The sequence below is a fragment of the Chelonia mydas genome, chromosome 8 (genome assembly GCF_015237465.2).
Source record: "Chelonia mydas isolate rCheMyd1 chromosome 8, rCheMyd1.pri.v2, whole genome shotgun sequence".
In the NCBI taxonomy this organism is placed as follows: domain Eukaryota; kingdom Metazoa; phylum Chordata; order Testudines; family Cheloniidae; genus Chelonia; species Chelonia mydas.
The window spans coordinates 88,034,119-88,054,846 of NC_057854.1; the positions used below are offsets into that span (position 1 = coordinate 88,034,119).

Below are 20,728 nucleotides of genomic sequence, written 5' to 3' on the forward strand. Positions count from 1 at the left end.
AGGAAGCCTGGGAGAAATAATTTGCCTCCTTTAAAATTCCTGCTTGATTTTTAACTTAGAAATATCAGGAATGTCAAATCTGGTTTTCCCTATTTTGTCAGAGGTCTTCCTGGATGATTGGGGAAGGAGAATGTGTTCTAAACAAAGGAGCTTTTCTTCCAGCTGTTTATAGGCCATTCTACACTATAAACACAAAAGTATGCTTAGCTGCAATTATATGTTGTGATACTCTTACAGAAAATCCTGTAAGATTGTATATCCCTGAATTCTATACATGATTATAAACGTATAGAAAGAATAACATTTTCTATTAAATTCTGTAGGTTTTTAGAATAATTTCTATAAAATCCAATTGATTTCAATCCAATTGTATTCCATAGAGTAAGATACAAATCCAGAAGGCACCAAAGACCTGAACAAAAGAATTTCTCACCACATACAAGGCCAAAGAGAGAGCCTATGGATAACATTTTCAAAAGCACCTAAGTAATTTAGAAGCATGAGTCCTATTTTCAAAGATGATTTAGGCACTTAGGCCCTTATAATCTGGGCCTAACTCCCATTGAAATCACTCTTAAAGGGCTTTGAGGATCTGGGCCTAAGTTTAATTGAAAGACTTGGGCTCCTAAGTCACTTTTTAAAATAGATTTAGGATCCTACATCTCTTAGATGCTTTTGATAATTTTACCCTAGACCTCTAGGTATTGTTACACCTGGTCTCTCGGGCACTAGCTATACAGATAAATTCTAGCCGAAGCCCATTATGCATTCTTTCCACTGGAATAATATTCTGTTTTTGTCAGCTGTTCACCTTCCATTTGGCATTCAAAGCTCCTTTCTTTGTACCTTCAGAGTTCACGGGCAGATAGAAATATTTCCAGCTTCATTTGTTGTGTACTGGAAACAACCACTGATTGCAAAGCGTGAATAATAAGTCCAAATGTTAATGAGCACAGAAGGCAACCTTGGAAGACTGGTCTCATCACCAACACGAAAAGTAGTGGGTAAGATTGGCAGGAACAAAAGGATGAGCAGTGAAAGCAGTGCAGTCAGATGATGCAAGGGTGAGTCTGAATACAGGAAGAGAGCTAAAGAGATGTGGTGTCATGGCCTTAAGTGGACACAGGAACTGAGTTCTAATCCTAAACCTTACAGAACATCTGTGGATTTGTGTGTCATAACATCTCTACCTCAGTTTCCCTACTAATAAAATTGGAATAATATTTCTGACCTGCTCCACAGTGGTGCTGTGAGCATTAATTACATAATATTTGGAAAGTGCTTTCAACATGAAAAGCACTATACAAATACTATTATTATTTATACTATTTTCTATACTTTGTATTTTACTCATCTTAGAAAATGGAGGTAGACTAGTCAGTTTTACTATCTGGGCCTTTTTCATGAGGTAGCAATCCTTGGGCTGCAAACCCTGTAAGGTTGTGTTTAGTAAGGTGTGCCTGTGTTGAAAATGTTCCACTCCCCGCTTTTCCCTATCCCTTCCTAGGTTCTGGGAGAGATGGGGATTAATCCCAGGAGCTCAACAATTTTCCTCTCACATGTAACCAAAGATATAGAAACCCTAGTTGGATCAAAGGTCACCATAAGAGCTACAAGCAAGGCCTTGAGGAACCACATATTTTTTTTAAGAGCACAGGCTGAGTATCACTGATTTAAAAGTTTCAGCCCCAGTGATGTCAGGCTGATATTTAACATGTGTACCAAGCAAAAGATTTCCCTCTTTGCCAGTGATTAAACTCCACACACAAGGGATTAATGTGGGGCATCTCTTGTTGAAAACAAAACGTATTTCTAATGGCCATAAATCAGGAAATGAGGAAACGTGCTCCGATGACGCTAGCAGTATTTATACTTTGTACCTGTAAAAAGAAAAGGAGTACTTGTGGCACCTTAGAGACTAACCAGTTTATTTGAGCATGAGCTTTCGTGAGCTACAGCTCACTTCATCGGATGCTATGCATCCGATGAAGTGAGCTGTAGCTCACGAAAGCTCAGATGCTATGCATCCGATGAAGTGAGCTGTAGCTCACGAAAGCTCATGCTCAAATAAACTGGTTAGTCTCTAAGGTGCCACAAGTACTCCTTTTCTTTTTACGAATACAGACTAACACGGCTGTTACTCTGAAACTTTGTACCTGAAAATTATTCCATCAACAACATATTAATAGCATAGCACAGAATGTCGTTCAGCTGGTATAACCTGAAGATGGAGGCTGGAGAAGATCCCAGGAGAGAGGGGAAACTTTTTGAAAATGCCTGCTTTGTGCAATCTAGATTATTCTGAAGGTTAAAAACAAGTTATCAAAACTGTTTTCATAATTCATTTCTGGCAGTAACGAGCAATCAGTATCAAAGAAGGGATAAACTCCATCAGGGCAGTGACATTATTCAATCTCCTCTTGAACTGGAGGGCCAGGAGTCCCCTCTAACACATCAGTGATTGAAGTCAATACTGTCATGCCCATTTAAATGGGTGGAGACTCTGGCCCTTTAAATTTATCAATTGTACAGTTCCAACACAGCAATAAAGAAAAGTGATCAAACTACAATATTGCTATATAGCTAAGAAAAATATCAATAATACTTTTAAAAGGCACAAAGTGACATTTTCTGGCTCATTCTCAGAGGTGAGAGGAAGGGTAGTTTTTAATAAGTATTCATTATTTTCATAAGAATAAATGAGCACTGGATAAGAGCATACATATTTCTGTTTTTTTACTCTGGAAGTGAGTTTTTGGGCCAATTCGTCCATGCCTGGTCTTGCACATGCAAGCTTATATTGAAACCAATTGGCATTTTGACTGAAAAAGGAACACTGAATTGAAACCTTACTTTGTGATAGATATGGAGAGGTGACTGCCATTGTTTGCAGCAGGAGACATACAAGTAGTAAAGCCAATAGAGAAGTGATGTGCGTAATTGGAGTATTAGATTCAGTTTCTATTTGGTATTTTACAGTGGCAAATACATGAAGTTCTTAGTGGATCAAGTATGGAACAAAGATCCAGGAAGTCAGAGTGCGAATAATTTATTTTAAAATATACATTTTCTATAATTGGATTCATTATTATTCCCAGACCTGGTCAGAATTTTTTAAATACATTTTTTCAAATCAAAATTTGGCCTTTTTTCAAAAGCAAATTTTTTGGAAAAATCTTTCAAATTTTTTCAAATTTTTCAGTTGCTAAATTTTTCCATTAGAAATTTGTTTAATGAAAAAAGAAAAAAAGTAACCCATTGGTATTTCTAAGAAATGTTGTCTTCCATTTCTGCTTCACTATATTGCCCCCATAAAACACCTGACTGGTCAGCTTAGCCACACGGTAGGTTTTTTATTTTTTTTAAATGGTTCATTCATTTAAAATAAGTATTTTTAGTTGAAAAAAATTCCATGTTCAGAAATGCAGAAAATTAAAACCAGGCCACTGCAAAACACAACAGGATGAAAAGCACTTTCAGATTTGTTGAAATTTCCAGATTCTCTCCCCCAAAACTACTATTTTTCCCCCCATCCAGGTCAAATTAATCATCATGTAGAAAATTAGCAATCGTAAAAATGAGATAGGCCGTCTGAGGCCAAAGTAGGCACAATATAAAGAATCAGAGGGGTAGCCATGTTAGTCTGTACGCACAAAAACAACGAGGAGTCCGGTGGCACCTTAAAGCCAAACAGGTATATTTGGGCAGAAGCTTCTGCCCAAATAAATCTGTTAGGCTTTAAGGTGCCACCGGATAACCCACAATATAAAGAGTTAATTTAAATTATTCTTACATCCCCCTGGTGCCATTTACCATGAAGAATCACACCGTGATTACTAATTGAAGATCCATTCCTGTGCTGCAAACGCTTCCTACCAGGCAAAGAACCTACTACTGCTGCTGAGACTATTGTCAGGAGTATTCACAGGGTTAGTCCCTGAAACTGCGGCTCTGCAAATAGTGGGCATGCAACGCACCACCGGCCACTCAGCTCGGACATGGGATAACAGGGCGCTACACAACCGGTGAGGCCAGGGAGCACAGAGTTCAGAGGGAATGAATTAGCACGTTAGGGGATGTAAACAGAACGGGGAACAGCTTCACCTACAGACTTCATCCGATGCAGTGAGCTGCAGCTCACGAAAGCTTATGCTCAAATAAATGTGCTCGTCTCTAAGGTGCCACAAGGCCTCCTGTTCTTTTTAGTTCTAGGTTGAACTTCTGCCACCCCGCAAAGCGCCGAGCAAAGAACGAAGTCCGCGGCACGTATGAAACCTGATCTATTCGTCTGAACCGAATCGATACTTGATGGGAACTCCAAGCTCTTAGGTCAGAACGCAGCGAGCAGGATTCCACTTTCGGTAAAGCCCCGTCCTTCCCTGCAGCTGCCCCCACACACACTTTCTGGCAGTTACGTAGCCTTTTAACACAAGACTACTGCTCACGACAGCCGGGAACCGCCTGGTGATTGGACTGCTGCAGCCGCTGGGTCCTATTGTTCAAAGGGTTCACGCCTGGAGCTGGGATTTTTATACCACCAGAATAGTATTGGCTGGTTAGCCAAGAGAGGGGGCACGTCTACAATTCTGGATCCAGCACAACAGAATTCGGGCGGTGGGCGCTGGAGGTTGCTTCTTCTCACCGTGCTAGGGGAAAAAAAATAAAAATAAAAATAAAATAAAATTCCTGCAGGGAACTTTAACCGCTGGAGAATGTATTGTCGTGTGAACAACTCTTCTGGAAAGTCACCTTCATGATTGTTTATTTCACCAAATTTGTGTAGCAACATCCATCATAATTAGGGATATCTGAAAGGGTGACTTGGTTTACTGAAAGATAGAAGTGTTTGTCTTGTACAGCAAAGGCCAAACTTATTACACATCACAATTTTCTTTACAGAAGTTAAGGTGTGATCTACAATATGTGGAAATGTAGACCTACATTTTCAAATTTATCGCCATACTTCAATGCACCCGAGATTCAGAATCTTTGTGGAGAAGAAAAAATACATGCAAGTCAATCGGTAATATCTGAGATCGGAAAAAAACAATACGCAGGGTAGATTTTGAATCCACCTTAAGCTGATGTCAGTCAGATGTTAAAACCTTTTCCTCCTTTTGTTGCGAAATAAACAAGGATGTTATGAGAAGACTTGATATTAAATTTATTTAGCATAACTGATTAAATAGAGAGGACAAACAGAATTAGACCCTGATACAGATACAAATACAAAATTTCCCCTAATTTGGGCATTTAAAACATGCAGTCACAATTAGTTTGTCTGGGGTTTTTTTAAGATTGCAATAAAAGACAAATAGGAATGTCAGAATTAAGTGATTCTTAGTTCATGAATAGTATGGTTCCAATGGAAAAAAAATTAATTACTGGAATATAAAATATGACTACTCCAATGACAGTGCAGTGATGTTTCCCTTATATTGAGTAATCTTCCAGTAATTCTTCTGCAATATAGTTATATAAAAGAAGACTATTCTACAGAGTATACCCTTTGGTAGATTAAGGACTTTGGGTCATTTACAAAAGTAACAGATCAGAATCAAGGAGAGAAAGCTGAGGCATGAGAAAGATAAGTTACATTTATTATCAGTCAGATATATTTGGCATCCAGTTTAGAGTAGTGAATCTTTGCCACTAAAGCATGTTCTGTTGAAATACTAGTACATAAAACTGCTCTCTTTAACATGAGAAGACCTCGACAAAGATATTTTATCACTACAGTCTGGTTAAACTAAAATAAATTGTTACTGTAGCCCAAACCCCTAGGTGCCAGTAGCGTGCCCAATAGATGTTTCAGCAGGATATTGGTGGGTCTCAATACCCACTCAGATACATGGCCAAGGAAAAGGTTTTTACTAGGGCTGGCAGGAAAGAGGAAAAGTTGCAAATGCCCTAGGTAGAGAGGCTTAAACAGTTACAGTTCAAGAGAGCAATAGTGGTTCTGTTTGGGTCTCTGGGGCAGTCCAATTGAGAGCCAAGGCTCTTCAGTCCTAGTGCCTGGGATTTCCTCTTCAGTACAGTCTCTATTCCAGCAAGTAAGCATCTGCAGGTTTCCAATCCAGGCTCAGTTAGTGGTTCTCATTGGGACCCCGGAGTACTGGTTTCCTCTTCATACACTGTTGTTCCCCCATAAATCTCACACAGATCTGCACCCAGCTGTGATGTCCAGTAGTCACAGCCCATTCCACATGCAGCTCCGTCCACAGTTCCCGAGGCTTCTCTCCAGCTCCCTGCTGCATACTGCTCCCACTTCCAAATAGAGCCCAGCTACTTCTTGGTTCAGAATCAGGACCTTTCCCCTTTCCTGGCAAGGGACATGGCTAATGGGAAATGTAGTTCCTGTTTAGCCAAGAGAAAGGGGATGTACAGTGGAGTGCTGGGAGTTTTAGTCTCCTGCTGTGGAGATCCATCACATTTCAAAGAAATCAGTTTTATCATGGCATCTGCTTTGGGCAGATATTTCAAAATGTCAGGTGTATGAACCAAAGAAACCAACACAAAAATAAACAGCAATTTGTGGCTTTATGCAAGACTAGCAAAACGAAAAAACAAAAACCAACAAAAACCCCATTTGATTAAACTGGGGCTTCGAGTTTTTCCTAATTTAAATGTATTACTTCCATTCATGCCGTTTCACCTGAGTATGAGATAGTTTGAACCTCCAATGAAGAGACTAACTAAATTAAGATTAAGAGGTATACTAAATTCTCTCTTTGGGACACAAATGAACACACAACTCCCACGAATGTTAACGAAACCTACTTGCCTAACTCTTGTGTAATGAGAGACGAAATAATACTCCTAAAAGAGGATGCAAAACTATCATTCTGTGTGTGCTAAAAATATGTTAAATTTGGAGTTGTAAAGATTATATTAATTGAGTGACTCTCTCACTCTCAGTAAGGTGAGAACTGAAGAACTGCCAATTTATTGGTTAGTCTCTAAGGTGCCACAAGTACTCCTTTTCTTTTTGCGAATACAGACTAACACGGCTGTTACTCTGAAACCTGCTTACAGCTACTTATTTATAAGGTACATCAAAAGAAGCATGGACCATCCAGCTCTACTTTGGGGGGATACATAAGAGGGGACTACTAATGGCCATTTCCTATATTCCTCTCTGGAGAGCAGAAGATAATGGTGGCCCTATCTTCCATTTAGAAATCTTAGTATTCCACCCCCATGAGCTTTCCCCCCAAAATATAGACACCTTCTCCTCATCCAAAACTATCCTCTTCATGCAAAAGTTTCCTGTGCCCATTTCTGAGATGTTCACTTCGCCCCTCAGTATATTTCCCAATCCTATGCATTCTTCCTAAGAGTTGCCATCTGCCCTACTCCCTCCATGGTTCTGAGATACATCTTTTGCCCCATCTCCAAAGGACGGAGCAAAACATGTGTGTTTTCTTGTAGCCTAGTCTCATCCTCTCTCCCTAATCTAACTAGGGACTTCTCACTAGCTGATCTTTGGGATCCCAGTCCCTACCTCAATGAAGATGGAGGGTATAGTAATTACCCCAGTTTCTGTGAAGTGAGAGTAAAAGGGGTGTGTGAACCTCACCTAGTCTCAGCCTCTCTCTTCAAGATGAAAAGCAAGAGGGTGGTCTTTTAAGATCAGCCCATCTCTCCTATAAGCCCCCCCACACACAGTAGCAAAGTCTTGTGGGGGTACCCACTAACTTAAATGGGGCTCCAAAAGTGAGCTGGGTCTACAGAATTCTCTGCTGCTGGTTCAAATCCCTACTGTAAAATAAGTCACACGCAATTCTGTGCTTGTTGAATTTGTTCTGATTTTCTTTAACAGCTTAGTTTTCAGGATTTGGGGATTGTTAGGAGTACAGTGTGTTGGTCCTTCCCAGTCCTGGTCCTAATGATAGGGTGTGTTTTTTTCAAAAGCTCAGATGTTGTATTCTTCAGTTCCTTCAAGAGCTTTTTTCAGAAGCTCAGATATTACATTCTTCAGTTCCTTCAAGAATTTTTGGATCAATCCATCTAACCTGGGTGCTTTAGGCCATTTAATTTCTCAATATACTCTTTGATCTCCTTGATAAATCTATCTTTACTAGTATCTACACTTCTGTAATTGTGAAAACAGCAACATTTCCTCATCATTGGCTGTAGTAAAGACTTATGCAACTGTCTGAAAAATCTCTTTATACTCAGTTGTCCTCTGTGTCACCTGGTGGTCTAGCAAATGCACAGACTTGCTTATGAGCTTCTTGTTTTTTTATTTACTTTTTTGCTTTGTATCTTTGCATATTGATTTTTTAAATGTCACTTTATCTTCCATCTTACTTGCCAGAGTTTGAGTTTTATCCTATTAACACCACTTTGGCTGTATTTTCCACTTTAAAAATGACACTTTGTCTTGAACAAATTCTTGCTATGGCCCAGATCATGCAAGGTGCTCCAGGTGGGTGGACCCATTTGTCTGCAGAGAGCCCTGATTACTTTGGTGGGGATCTGTCTGCATGGAATGACTTGTAAGATCTTAGCTTATCAGTCTAGGTCTTTACATCAAACCCACCTCTCTGGAATCTGAGCAACTTATAAACCGATTCAATTGAGCACCTTTTCATTGTACTTTGTGGTGTATTAACAGGAGTATTGTATTTGGAAGGTAATATTCCTGTGTTCTACTTGGCACTGGTGAGGCCTCAGATGGATTATTGTGTCCAGTTCTGGGCACCACACTTTAGGAAAGATGTGGATAAATTGGAAAGAGGCCAGAGGAAAGCAAAAAAAAAAATGATAAAAATAAGTTTAGGGCTGTTATAAAGAGGATTGTGGTCACTGGCTCTCCATGTCCACTGAAGGGAAAGCAATGGAGTTGACTCTGCAGCGCCAGCAATGGAGATTTAGGTTAAATATTAGGGGAAAACTATCTAACTAAAAGGATAGTTAAGCACTGGAATAGGCTTCTAAGAGAGGGTGTGGAATCCCCATCGCTAAAGGTTTTTAGGAACAGGTTGGACAAACAACTGCCAGGGATGGTCTGGTTTATTTGGTCCTGCCTAACTGCAGGTGGCTGGACTAGATGACCACTCCAGGTTCCTTCCAGCCCTGCTTCCATAATTGTTATTAGTTAAGGCTATTTTGTAATAAGCTATCTTTAGCAACCTCTCTTTGTCAGATCTTTCTGTCCTGTTACCTTCCGACCTTTACCAACCCCCATTTCCCCCATCTCCCACCTTTCCTTCTTGAAGTAGGATGTCGCTGGAAGGCTCCCCTATCAGAGCATTTCAGGCTGAATTGTATGGAGTGACTTCTTGGGCATTAGTGACTCAATTGGTGCACCTGATAAACCAACCTCCTGTGCGGGAAATACGCAACCCTAGAGCTCAGAAATCTCCCTGCTCCTCTTGTGTGCTGCTATGCAAGTCTCTTTGGTCTCTGCGGGACCAGCCTTCCATTGCAAAGCCCACCAGGGCAGCCCCCATATCGCTTCCCGTGCTGTGCTCAGCGCCGAGCACCCTGCCAGCCCTCAGCAAACGCCACGTAACGCCCGGGGGCTCCTTATAGCTGCTTCGGCGGCCCCTTGCCCCTAGAGGCGGACAGCCAGGGGGCCGCCATCTGCGGGAGTGTCCCGGCTGAGGCTCCGGGGTCTGCCCCCCCGCAGCGGGCGATCCAGGCGGCGGCGGCGGCTGGTGTCCCTCCATCCTCATGGGCTGAGGGTGGGGGCCGAGGGTCTGTCCCCCGGCGGAAGGCGACAAGGGGCGGAGGGGGGGGACAGGAAGAAAGGACCAGTCCACCTTAAGGCATTGGAGGGGGGGGGGGGACGGACAGACGCCGTGCGCATGCGCAGGCCCCGCGGGACAGCCTGAGACTGGAGCGAGCTGTCTGCGCTGAGCCAGGAGGAGACGAGGCTGCCGCGGAGCCAGCGCTGCTCGCTCTTCCCGTCGCCTCGAGCGCCCACGGACAGGGAGCCCCTCCGGCCCGGGGCCATGCCGGGCAGCGAGTGAGCGAAGCGGGGCGGCCGGGCTCCCCCAACCCCCCCGCACCCAGCCACTCTCCCGTCGCCGCCTGGAAGCCGCACGCGGAAGCGGTGAGTGAGCCCGGGAAGCGGAGCGCGGCTGAGGCCGGGTGCGATGAGCTGGGCGCCCCCCGGGCCGCGCGGGCTGCCCCTGGAAGCCCAGGCAGGGCGGCGGAGGGGGAGCCCAGGACAGAGCGAACCGCCAGCTAGGGGGCCGCAGAGCTGGGGCGGGGGGGGACGGCGGCGCAGGAGCGGGGCTGCGCTGGGCGGCAAGGGGCTTTGGTGTGGCCTTGAGTTTAAGACGGGAGATCAAGAGTTAAACATCCCCCTCAAAAAAGCTGCCTTTGCAATTTGGATTTTCACAGCCCAGCCAGAAGCGCTATGGCTGACATCCTGTTTATATCGTGCAAGAACATCCTGTGTTCTCCAGGCGGTTGTATTTGAGGCAAGCCCCCCCCCCCCCCCCATCTGATTACTCGGACTAGTTTTCACACATCCCAGTAACCAGAATGCAGTGAGAAGGATCAAACTTCGCCCCTGCCCCAGTTCTGTAGGATATGCATAAACATTCAAGAATAATTCGTCCTGGGTGTTTGGTACTTATTGCAGTTGCTCTTAAAACAGTTGATCTGGACTCGATTTTTATACCTTGCAGATGTGTACTTTAGGGAACGTTTGGGGTGGGTGAACGGGGAAGCAAGCTGTAACTCTTGGAAAATATTGACTTAGAAGACAAGCCACCATAATAAGGGCTAGGTGTATCAGAACAAGGAAGTATACAAGTTGAAATGTTAAGCATGAAGTAGGAAAAAGGAACTGTTCTTTGCAGAAAGGAATAGGTGGTCCAGGTGGAAGCTCACAAGGGACTCAACGCTTGACTGACTATAAATGCACCCTAAAAAGTGACATTTTTACATTGAGTTTAGAAGTTTTGATAAGAAAATGCAACCTGTTAAAGTCTATATCTCTAAATTCTTGTGGGCAGGAATCTTGGTAATGTTGGCAATACATAAATTTTCCCATCTCTGAGATGTTGACACCCATCACACTTAGTTAATTTTCTGTTTGATGCCATGTATAGTGATGTTGGAAAAACCTGTTAAATTTGCTACTTCATGTCACAGGTTGTGGTAGTTTAAAGTGTTATGGTCAGGAAAGATGTGTAAAAATGGCACCTTTTTGCTCACAAAATATGTTCCTTGTGATACTCAGGGCTTGTCTACACTTGAAAGTTAATTCAGATTAAGGTAGGGTGAATTTAAAGTGCAATAGCTGAATATTTTTTAAAGAATTTTTTAAAAATCTGTTAGATGAACCAAAGCTATGAAAAAGAAGACAAAAATGCTTGTTGATGCGAGCTGGAGTAAAATTTTACAAATGCAAGAATTTCTTGGTGGAGATGCACGAGCCAGAAAGGACCCACATTAACTAATTTCAAGATCACAGGTCTTCCACAACATCAGCTGGTGGTGTTTTTTTTTGGGCATAGTTTACTTTAGGTAAATGAAGCCAAATGCTTTGAAACATGATTATTTTTAGTTTTGGTTTTACTTGTGCAGACTAAGGACCAGGTCTGGCAAATGCTATTTACAAAATGTTTGCAGGATTGGGCCCGAGTTAGCATTGTCACTGCCAGTGTTGTACCTCTTTTTTTGGTTAAAGAGAAGATGCTCTCTCCTGGCACCCTTCATAATCTCTAGTTTATTGTGCATTTTAAAGACAGTAACTATAAAGCGTCCGAACTAGCTCTTGTTGGGCGAGCATTGAGATAGAATGGGTGAATTGCCTAACTGGCACATCACATCTGATCTTCAGCCCCATCCAAGTACCTGCACCCCAAACATCTAACAGAATTAACTATCAGTGTTAGCAGTATAAACACTACAGTCAAGTCAGGAGGAGACTATTTAAAAAATATATGTACTCAGAGTCTAGTAATAGACTACAGACGTAGAAAATGATTAATTGTAAAATATTTACTAAAATAGGTCAATCCCCACGCTTAAGTATATGGGGGACTAGAACAGAGACTACACAGCAGTCTTTCAATATGAAACATGCTTAAACTCAGTCTGGTTACAAATAGTACCAGTCTTATGAAGGTTTCAGCGTACATTAGAATCCTTTGTTTGAAAAATTGGGTGTTTGGGTAATAAGGAGATTCAGTCCGGCATAGCTTACAGATGCCATGGAAATAGTGCTTCAGGCCCTGAAAATGTGGAGGATACAACCAACCCACAACTAAGCCGGCATTCAGAGAGTTTGGGTTTGTACTGAGCTAAGCATTACATTTGAGAAGGTATTTTGATTGAGGTTTTTCAGCTTTTTTTAATTTTAACTCCAGAGGCTTGCTTTGACAAATTACATTTTCTGTACAAGAGACTTCATACAGGCTCTTTGGGGCAAAATCAAAGTACAAGTTCCCTGACTCTGGTTAAGTACCATTACATATCTTAGATGCCGCTTAATCGCTAGTGGACAGTGTGCACTCAGTTCTGTTGTGACCATATATGGGGAGTGGTAGGCACTTCCTCCAGGCACTTTTTAAGTGTGCAGGAAATTGCACCTTGAGCTCAGTTTGTACTAGATGGCATTACATGGTACGTGCTGCTATAAATACAAAGCAGATTAACTAGACTGGAGCAGTAAATGCATTGAAATAACTTTGGAAGATCAGAAAAAGAATTTGATTCTTGTGTCATAAATAAGATTAGACTGCTATCAAATGTGGAATATTAAAATATCATTTGCACACATATTCCCACAGTTCCCTTTCTATTTTGCGAATGCCATCTACTTTCCAGTTGGGATTCACAATATTTGCAAGGCATTTCATCAGATTCCTATAAGAAGAATTTGTTAATCTTGTACAGAGCAAGTCCACAAACCGCGGAGTTTTTCTTGGGAGGGGGTTAGAAAAAGTTTACTATACTGTGCTTAAACAATCAAAGTGTTAAACAGTTTAAATAACTTATTGAAGAATATAAACATGTTTAAAACTGGAAAGAATAATTTCATTAAATTCAAGAAATCTTAGTATTCAAAGAATAAGATATGAATCCTCTTTAAAAGTAACTAATATTAAAATATGGTTCTAAAAGAGAATCTGATTCTGAAATTAGAAGTACACCTCTACCCTGTCCTCGGGAGCCAAAAAAATCTTACTGTGTTGTAGGTGAAACCGCGTTATATCAAACTTGCTTTGATTCACCAGAGCGCGCAGCCCCCCGCCCCTGGAGTGCTGCTTTACTGCGTTATATCTGAATTCGTGTTATGTCGGATTGCGTTATATTGGGGTAGAGGTGTATTAACAGATTTTGGGAACAGTTGAGTATTTCCATATTAATTTATTTATGGTCTTTATTAAAATAGTGCTAAAATGCAGGAAGTAAAAACCCCCACATAAGTACCTAATAGGAAAACAAACTGGTGTCTAAATTACAAAATGAAAAACAAAGCTTTTATTGGGAATTTTTCTTGACATATTATGAAAAGAGATGACAACTTTTGAAGTCAAACCAATCCTTGTTTTATTAGTCTCCTTTTGTTTACTTCAGGAAGGTGAAATCCACAATAACGTTTCTAATACTCTTGCATACTTCCAATGGAAGTATTTTCCACACATCTAGGCTGAATGAAAGTTAGAGTTACATAGGGTTCTTTATTGGATGAGTGGAAGACGCTTACTGGGAAAGGTGCTTTCACAAAGACTGTTTGTGCTGTGATCAAATGAAATTTGTAAAAGCTATAGAAATGTTAGTGCATTTTATAGTGTTGCAAACTAGTGCCTGGATCTCTCTCAAATCCATGCACAGGCTTCCCCCTTCCTATGTGGAAGTATAAGCCACCACCACAATACAGTCTTCAAGGCCTTATAGGGAGATTCTGGAATCTGAGGTCTACACAGAGGGAAGAGTAGGAGGGATGCACATATCTCCCTACCTCCTCCTCCCCCCAGCTTCAAAGACTTTAAGCTGCATTCTTTTTTCTGAAGCGCACTCCAAAGGGATTCCTGGATAACCATGCTGCCACAGTTTGGTGGGGATGTATGAAGGGTGCCATGGGTCAGATCCAGTGTTGAACTAAATCCAGTAGAATCCATGCAGGTCTTTGGGGTTCTGCCAGTTTGAGGGTGGGCTCTCCAGCTTATTAGGGATAGTACTACCTCCCCACCCCTTCCACAGAATCGTGGAGAAACTCCATAAGAGAGTCCTCAGACATTCTACCTCAGAGCTTATTCTGAATTTTTCTAAACAGCAAAGTGTTTGGATTATTTTGGTAAGTACAGGTAAAAAAAAATAAAAAATTAAAAATACACACACACACACACACACACAATTTATATTTGTAAGTTTGATCATACATCCAGCCTGAGCTGGAGGAGATATACATATTTTACACTGAAAACATGACAAAATTGGTATTCTTCATGAAGCCTAAAACCTATGAGCTAAAAAGCAGGTTTACAAACTAAAAGAGTTAATTTATAGAGAGGAGCCTGAGCTGCAAAGTTTAGATGCTGATCTCAAAGGAGTTTGGATCCGTGGTCTTGGTTCTGGCCCCATACCTCATCTATTAGTAGTTAATGAACAGTAGGAAGTATATTTGCCCTTCAGTATTAAGGAGCTGTGTGCATGTGGAGGAGAAGATAATCCTTTGAATGATAAATTGGCAGCATTTGAGCTTTTCTTCCCTTTCCTCTCCAAAAGTTGCGGTTCCTTACAGGAATAATATAAGCTTTAACACAATAATAAAATCCTTGGTGTATTCACAATCATAAAATCTCTAGAGTACTCAGGAAGCAGTTAATTTTTTTCAGGTCTGGGGTAATAGCAAACAAACACTTGCTGCATTTAGAGCAAATTGCTTTTACTGTTTTGACATATGATTCAGATAGTTATAATGCTTTCTGCTTGCTCTGTTCAACAATAAAGATTTTTAAAGGGCTTGAAGGATACCAAAATCCATCTTACTAGGAGAATAGAACAAACAAAAGAAGAGGTACCTGAACCTCAAGAGGTAGGATTTTGAGAACTCAGGAGTAAAATAGTCAAAGGGACGAAAGATTTTTTTTAAAATTCACAGACTTCTTTTTAAACTTGCTGTTACAATACCTACAGTTATTAAAAATGAAAAATTATAGGAAAAATTATTCTATTAAATTGCTTTGTGGTTTTGACAGTAGTTTGTATATGGTCACTGTCAACATTTCCTTCTGTTTGTCTAGTTATATGAGTCTTTCACAGACTAGGAGACTTTTTTAGAATAATTAGGAAACTGACAAAAAAAAAAAAAATCAGATTGACAAGGTGTCTCTTATTCCGGTTTTTTGAATTGCTCCGCTCCAGCTGAGCTTCGGCACCAATAGTGACTGCTCCAGCTTCACTCAGACTCTGCACTCAGAATCAAATTAAATTAATTTTTAACTAAATAAAAAAAGTGCATACTGTAATTTTGAAAAAACATTTTTATTCAGACTTTTAAAACAATTTAAATGTCAATGATACAAACTAGAATAATTCATAATTCATTCTGTAAAAAATTGCAGCAATCAAGTAGTCTTTCATAGCCTGCCGCAAATAATTTAAAATTAACTTTAAAGCCGAAAACATCGCTCTACACTAGCTTGAGTTGTTGGTATGCTCTAAGCAATTCTACAGGCAGCCTGAATGCGGTGTGGGTAGCTGTGAATTGCCTCAAAAACAGACTTAACTTTTAGCCTACCAATAGACTCCATCGCCTCACAATCTTCATTACAATTATGAATCGCAGAAACTCGCCGGCGTCTTTCTTTATCCAGTTTCTTTTCGAAGGCGTCATCTTCTGAAGAATTGGTGCTTGAATTATTTCCATTTCCCTGTGATGGTTGAAGACGTTTCAGGGATGGATGGTCGAACAAGTTCAGAGTGGAGACGGAAGTTTGAGAACAGCCTGCTATTTCTGAAGGATGTGAACTTTCAGAAACTGCAAATTTGATTGTGGATGACTCCTTTCATTGTGTTCCGTTTTCTTCAACCTCTTTCGCCGAGTTCAAATGTAGCAATAGATTTTGTTTTTCCAGTCAGCAATATCAAGGAGTCCTTCCTTTGCCTTTGGTATTTCCCTTGAGGTAAGAAGAATCCGATACCATGGGTCAACATAAACATCAGCAAGGAAATGAATATTGTCAAAAAGCTTCTCTTTGCGTTTCTGCATGGAGGATAGAATTCCTTCTGCAATTTGTCCACCATTTTCTTGCAGGAATTTTGACAGTTTTCACTATTCCTTCATTAAAACTCCCGGGGTTACATCAACAGCTTGAAGATTCACGGTTGCTTGGTTTCGTTTTGCCAAGAGGTCTCGCAGGTTCTTCACTTTGTCCCATTCAGCTTTTGTTAACTTGAGTTCTCTTGTTCCAGCAGCAGCCAGTTGTTCACCGTAAGCTTGAAAAATGAAAAGCCGATCAATCACAAATGTTGAACCCCAACGAGTCACAGTATCCAATGATTGAGTTACCCCATGTAGATCAAGCAGAACACTTCGAATACTTGGTGTTCGTAATTTGACAATGACTTGTCAGATTTTTGCCAGAAATTTTTTCACATGTTCTTTGTTTAGTCCATCCCAGATTGCCAACTGAAGAGTGTTAATACCACACCTCATCAGTTGGACTTTTCAGTCGTCCTCATGAAGCCATGTTGGAAGTATGAGGCTAGGGTCGCATTGCGCAGCAGCATCCATGTTGAGTTTGATTTCATCCATTCCTTTAGTTCCTTCATCAGGCAAAATAGCTTCAGTTCTGTCCACATCCCTGTTCTCAGAGGTAGAAATAGTTTCATTGTCCTTGCTGAAATTTTTGATGGCATATGTCATGTTTGCTGCATTGTCAATGCAGATGCTCAGCACTTGCACTTCACTGATCCCAAATTTTTCTAAAATAGTTTTTACTTGATTTTTCACATACGAAGAATTGTGACGCCCTTCAGTGTCGATTATGTCCAGTGTTTTTACCAGCTTTCTTTTCCTTCTTCGTAGTACTGAGCATTGATTGCAAGGAAATTTCTGTTTCCACGGGTTGCGGCATCCATTTTCAGGTAGCACAATTTTTGATCCAAAGCTTTCTTGAGCTCTTCGCGACCAGACTCAGCTGTGCTGACAACTAAATGACGAACCGCATTGTGCCCCTTCGAAACGCCAAGCTGCTGACCCATTTCACCTGCAAATTTTTGGAATCCTTTGTTCTTTAGCCTGAAGTAGTGAGCGGTGTTAAGCTCAGGCAAACCATTTCCATCAGCCCTTCACAGAAAGTATTGGCATCCATGGTGTCTGTAACCTTTGAGGACTTCAAATATAAGTCAAGTTTTGTTTGCTGAATTTTGGGTTTCTTTTCAGATGAAGCTCCACAAAAAATCTTTTCTCCAGGAGTTTTCAAAGAGCCAGATGAATGTCGTTTAGACGTGTCAGCTTTCTGTTTTGCCTCATCTTCCTGGTCCTTTTTTGTAACCAGAACCACAAAGTTTTCAGGATGGTTACGTTTTACATACCGCCAAAGGTTGAAACTTTTCACGGCACTCGCTTCACTTGTCCTGAAGCTACATGGTTTGAGCTCACCATTCACTTCCTCTTCCACCTTGCATGTTGCTGATTTCTCCTTTGCTTTTCCCAAAAGCCCAAATTTGGGCTTTTCAAATTCAAAAGTAAAGACGTCGTTGAGATCCTTTTCTGTAAATCAGCTATCAATCATTGGGGAGGCAGATTTGATTTTTTTTTTTGGTTGAAGCCATGGCCAAATCTTCTTGTGCTGCTACCGCATCCAAATATTTCTTGTTATGATCTTCGAAAAGCGATGGACAAAAGCATTACATTTTTTTTTTTTTTTTAATAATGTACCTGCTTGTGATATCTTAACCACTTAAGGTACTTCAAATTTATTTTGGATTTTCTGGACAAAAACGATTCCATTTTCTTTTTACACAAAATTATGATTAAAGTATATTTTAATATTTTAACATGTTTCTTGCAGTTTTAATGAAGTATTTTTAATATAAATTTTTTATAAATTGCAAGTTAGTACTTATGAAATTTTGCTGTAAAAATATTTGAAATATTTTCCAACTTTTTAATTAATATCTCAAAAACACTTTTAATATAGATATATCAATGAAATTTGGTATGTGCTGTAGTGTTAGTACGTGCTATCGCTGTTCTACAACATTAATTGTTGGGAAGTAATGAGGCTACACATTACAAGGTTGAAAATGAACGTTAACGGGAAAGCGGATTCAAATTGCAAGCACAGTCCTTTTAGTAAAGAGAGCAAATTTTCAGAAATATGTTTTTCCTTCATCAGGCTGGAAACATTATACACGATAGAGCAAATAACAGATTCTAACTTGTATAATGTTTCCAGCCTAATGAAGGAAAAACATATTTCTGAAAATTTGCTCCTTACTAAAAGGACTGTGCTTGCAGTTTGAATCTGCTTTCCCTTTAAAGTTTATTTCCAACGTTCTGTCGTACAAAATCATTCAAATAAAATTATTTAAACTACAGGCATCGTGAACTGGGGGGGACTGGGCCAATTTTATTTAATATTTTTTAAATCTTCGACTGTTTAACAGCTACAACCTTGGAATATGATTTAATGCTAAAACATGCATTAAAATGGTACTCTTAATTTATTTTGTATAATTAACCATTTCTGAGAAAACTGTTTAAAATTTTTAATCTGCTTAGATGCTTAGAATGATACAAACAATTTTACTTATTTTTCAATATTGGAACCATAAATTTTAAATGTAATAAATAATAACCAAAAATTATTAACTTATTATGGAACATAATATTACCGCTCGTAGCCAGGGGCAGTCGACGACAAGCCTTTCTTGAAATATGAAATAAAAAATGACCAACCACCAGTTTGGGATGCCTATGGTTTAAATAATTTTGGATAATGTAATATGGTAGCACATACTAACGCTAAGACACAGACAATTTCATTACTTTATATTAAAGCGTTTGAGATATTAATCAGAAAATAACTTTTCATCACCTCCTTGAAGGGACTGTAGCTGCCTTAGGAAGAATTTTACAGAAATGTTTTTCCTTAAAATGACCTAACGATTCACGCCCAAAGTTGTGTTGGACATTTTCCAGTCCATCTGGATATATCACAGAAATCATTCCTAATTTATGCAAAAATGTTTACTGTATATTTATATGCCTGCTGCATGCAACTTTTTCAGCAAATTTAAAATTACAAACAATGCTACCAAAAGACCGTTGAACAGATGACGCATAAAATAAGTCCGCCAGAGTGATAAAGGACCATGTACAAATGAACACATGTACCAGTAACGGGAGCCTGTGTGAGAAATGAGCTTAAGTGGTTAATATCTCTTGCGATATCTTAATATATCAATAAACAAAAACATTTTTTTTGTAATATACCTGTTTGTGATATCTTAAATGTTGCGTCTTGCGTCACACTTTTCCATAATCACAGCACTCAGCGCATCTCATTGATCAACCCTTACAAAAGAAGTATCAACACATATTAATCTAACTAATCTATGTGAGTATGTACTTGCCTAACCTTGGCACAAGGGTGGGAGCAGTCTGCAGTGTTGCTGGAAGTCTGATAATTATCTGATTCTTTAATAAAACATATCTCCAAAAAACTCTGTAATTTTGTATCTATACATTAAATCTTGATTTTGGCTGAAGTGAGAATAACTGTGACACTTTACATAAAGTGGTAAAGTAGCTGTTAATATCAATTTTTATACAATCTGAAACTTTGTCACCTTTAGGACTTTCTTGCTAAATATCATTCATTTTGGATTGAAAATGAAGAAAAAAAAAAAACAAAAAAAAAAACACAAAAACTGGAGCAGTGGAGCAGTCAAGATTTTCTGTGCTCCGGCTCTGCTCCAGCTCTGGGAGGCAAAAACCTGCAGCTCCACTGCTCTGTGCTCCAGCTCCGGGCTCCGCTCCAAAGCCCTTCTGTCTCTGATTGGCTAAGTAGGGTCGTAAGCTATCTAATAAATAACTAATAGAAAATAAATGTTAAGTTGGAAGAAATAATTGGAAGAACAAATTCCATTTAGAGCAATACAAAATGAGTCACTTTTCATATCTTGCTTTTGTCATCCTTCATTATAATAGCTTGTTTTTGTCACAGTTGGTACTTGTCTGGATATTTCTGATGCCAACATTGACATGAATATAAATCTCTTTATTCAGATGAGTTGTATCATAAGTAATTGTTAACACTTGTTGATCTTTTTAATAGGTGTCTTTTGCTGGACTGTTCTTTTTCTGCAGATAAAATGAGGGAAAGGAAAGGGTGGGAAGTTATAGGATTAAGTTAGCAGACAAAATTCAAATTATGCTGAACTAAGGGAGGAAGTGGCTGAGAAGCCAGTGAAAACAAATGAGTGGGGGTACTGACTGCAGTTTTTTCTTTGATAGGAACTGTCAAGGTTCCCCCCCCCTCTGAACTCTAGGGTACAGATGTGGGGACCTGCATGAAAACCTCCTAAGCTTACTTTTACCAGCTTAGGTTAAAACTTCCCCAAGTTTTCCCCAAGGTACAAATTAATTTTATCCTTTGTCCTTGGAATAACCACTGCCACCACCAAACTCTAACTGGGTTTACTGGGAAATGTAGTTTGGACACGTCTTTCCCCCCCAAAATCCTTCCCAAACCCTGGGAAAGGTTTGGTAAAAATCCTCACCAATTTGCATAGGTGACCA

The 20,728-nt window shown here is 40.0% G+C and overlaps 1 protein-coding gene across 3 annotated transcripts in view; it reads left to right on the forward strand.

Annotated features, from left to right (window-relative positions):
• Positions 1-9,569: 9,569 nt before the first annotated feature.
• The window catches only part of JAK1 (Janus kinase 1), a 105,712-nt gene continuing 94,553 nt past the window's right edge, over positions 9,570-20,728 (forward strand). Inside the window, exon 1 of one of the 3 annotated variants that reach the window (XM_037907909.2) lies at positions 9,570-10,063. The gene's annotated coding sequence lies outside the window, so the exon portion shown is untranslated. The remainder of the gene's footprint in view (positions 10,064-20,728) is intronic. The other 2 variants (XM_037907910.2, XM_043521546.1) reach the window with 2 other exon arrangements.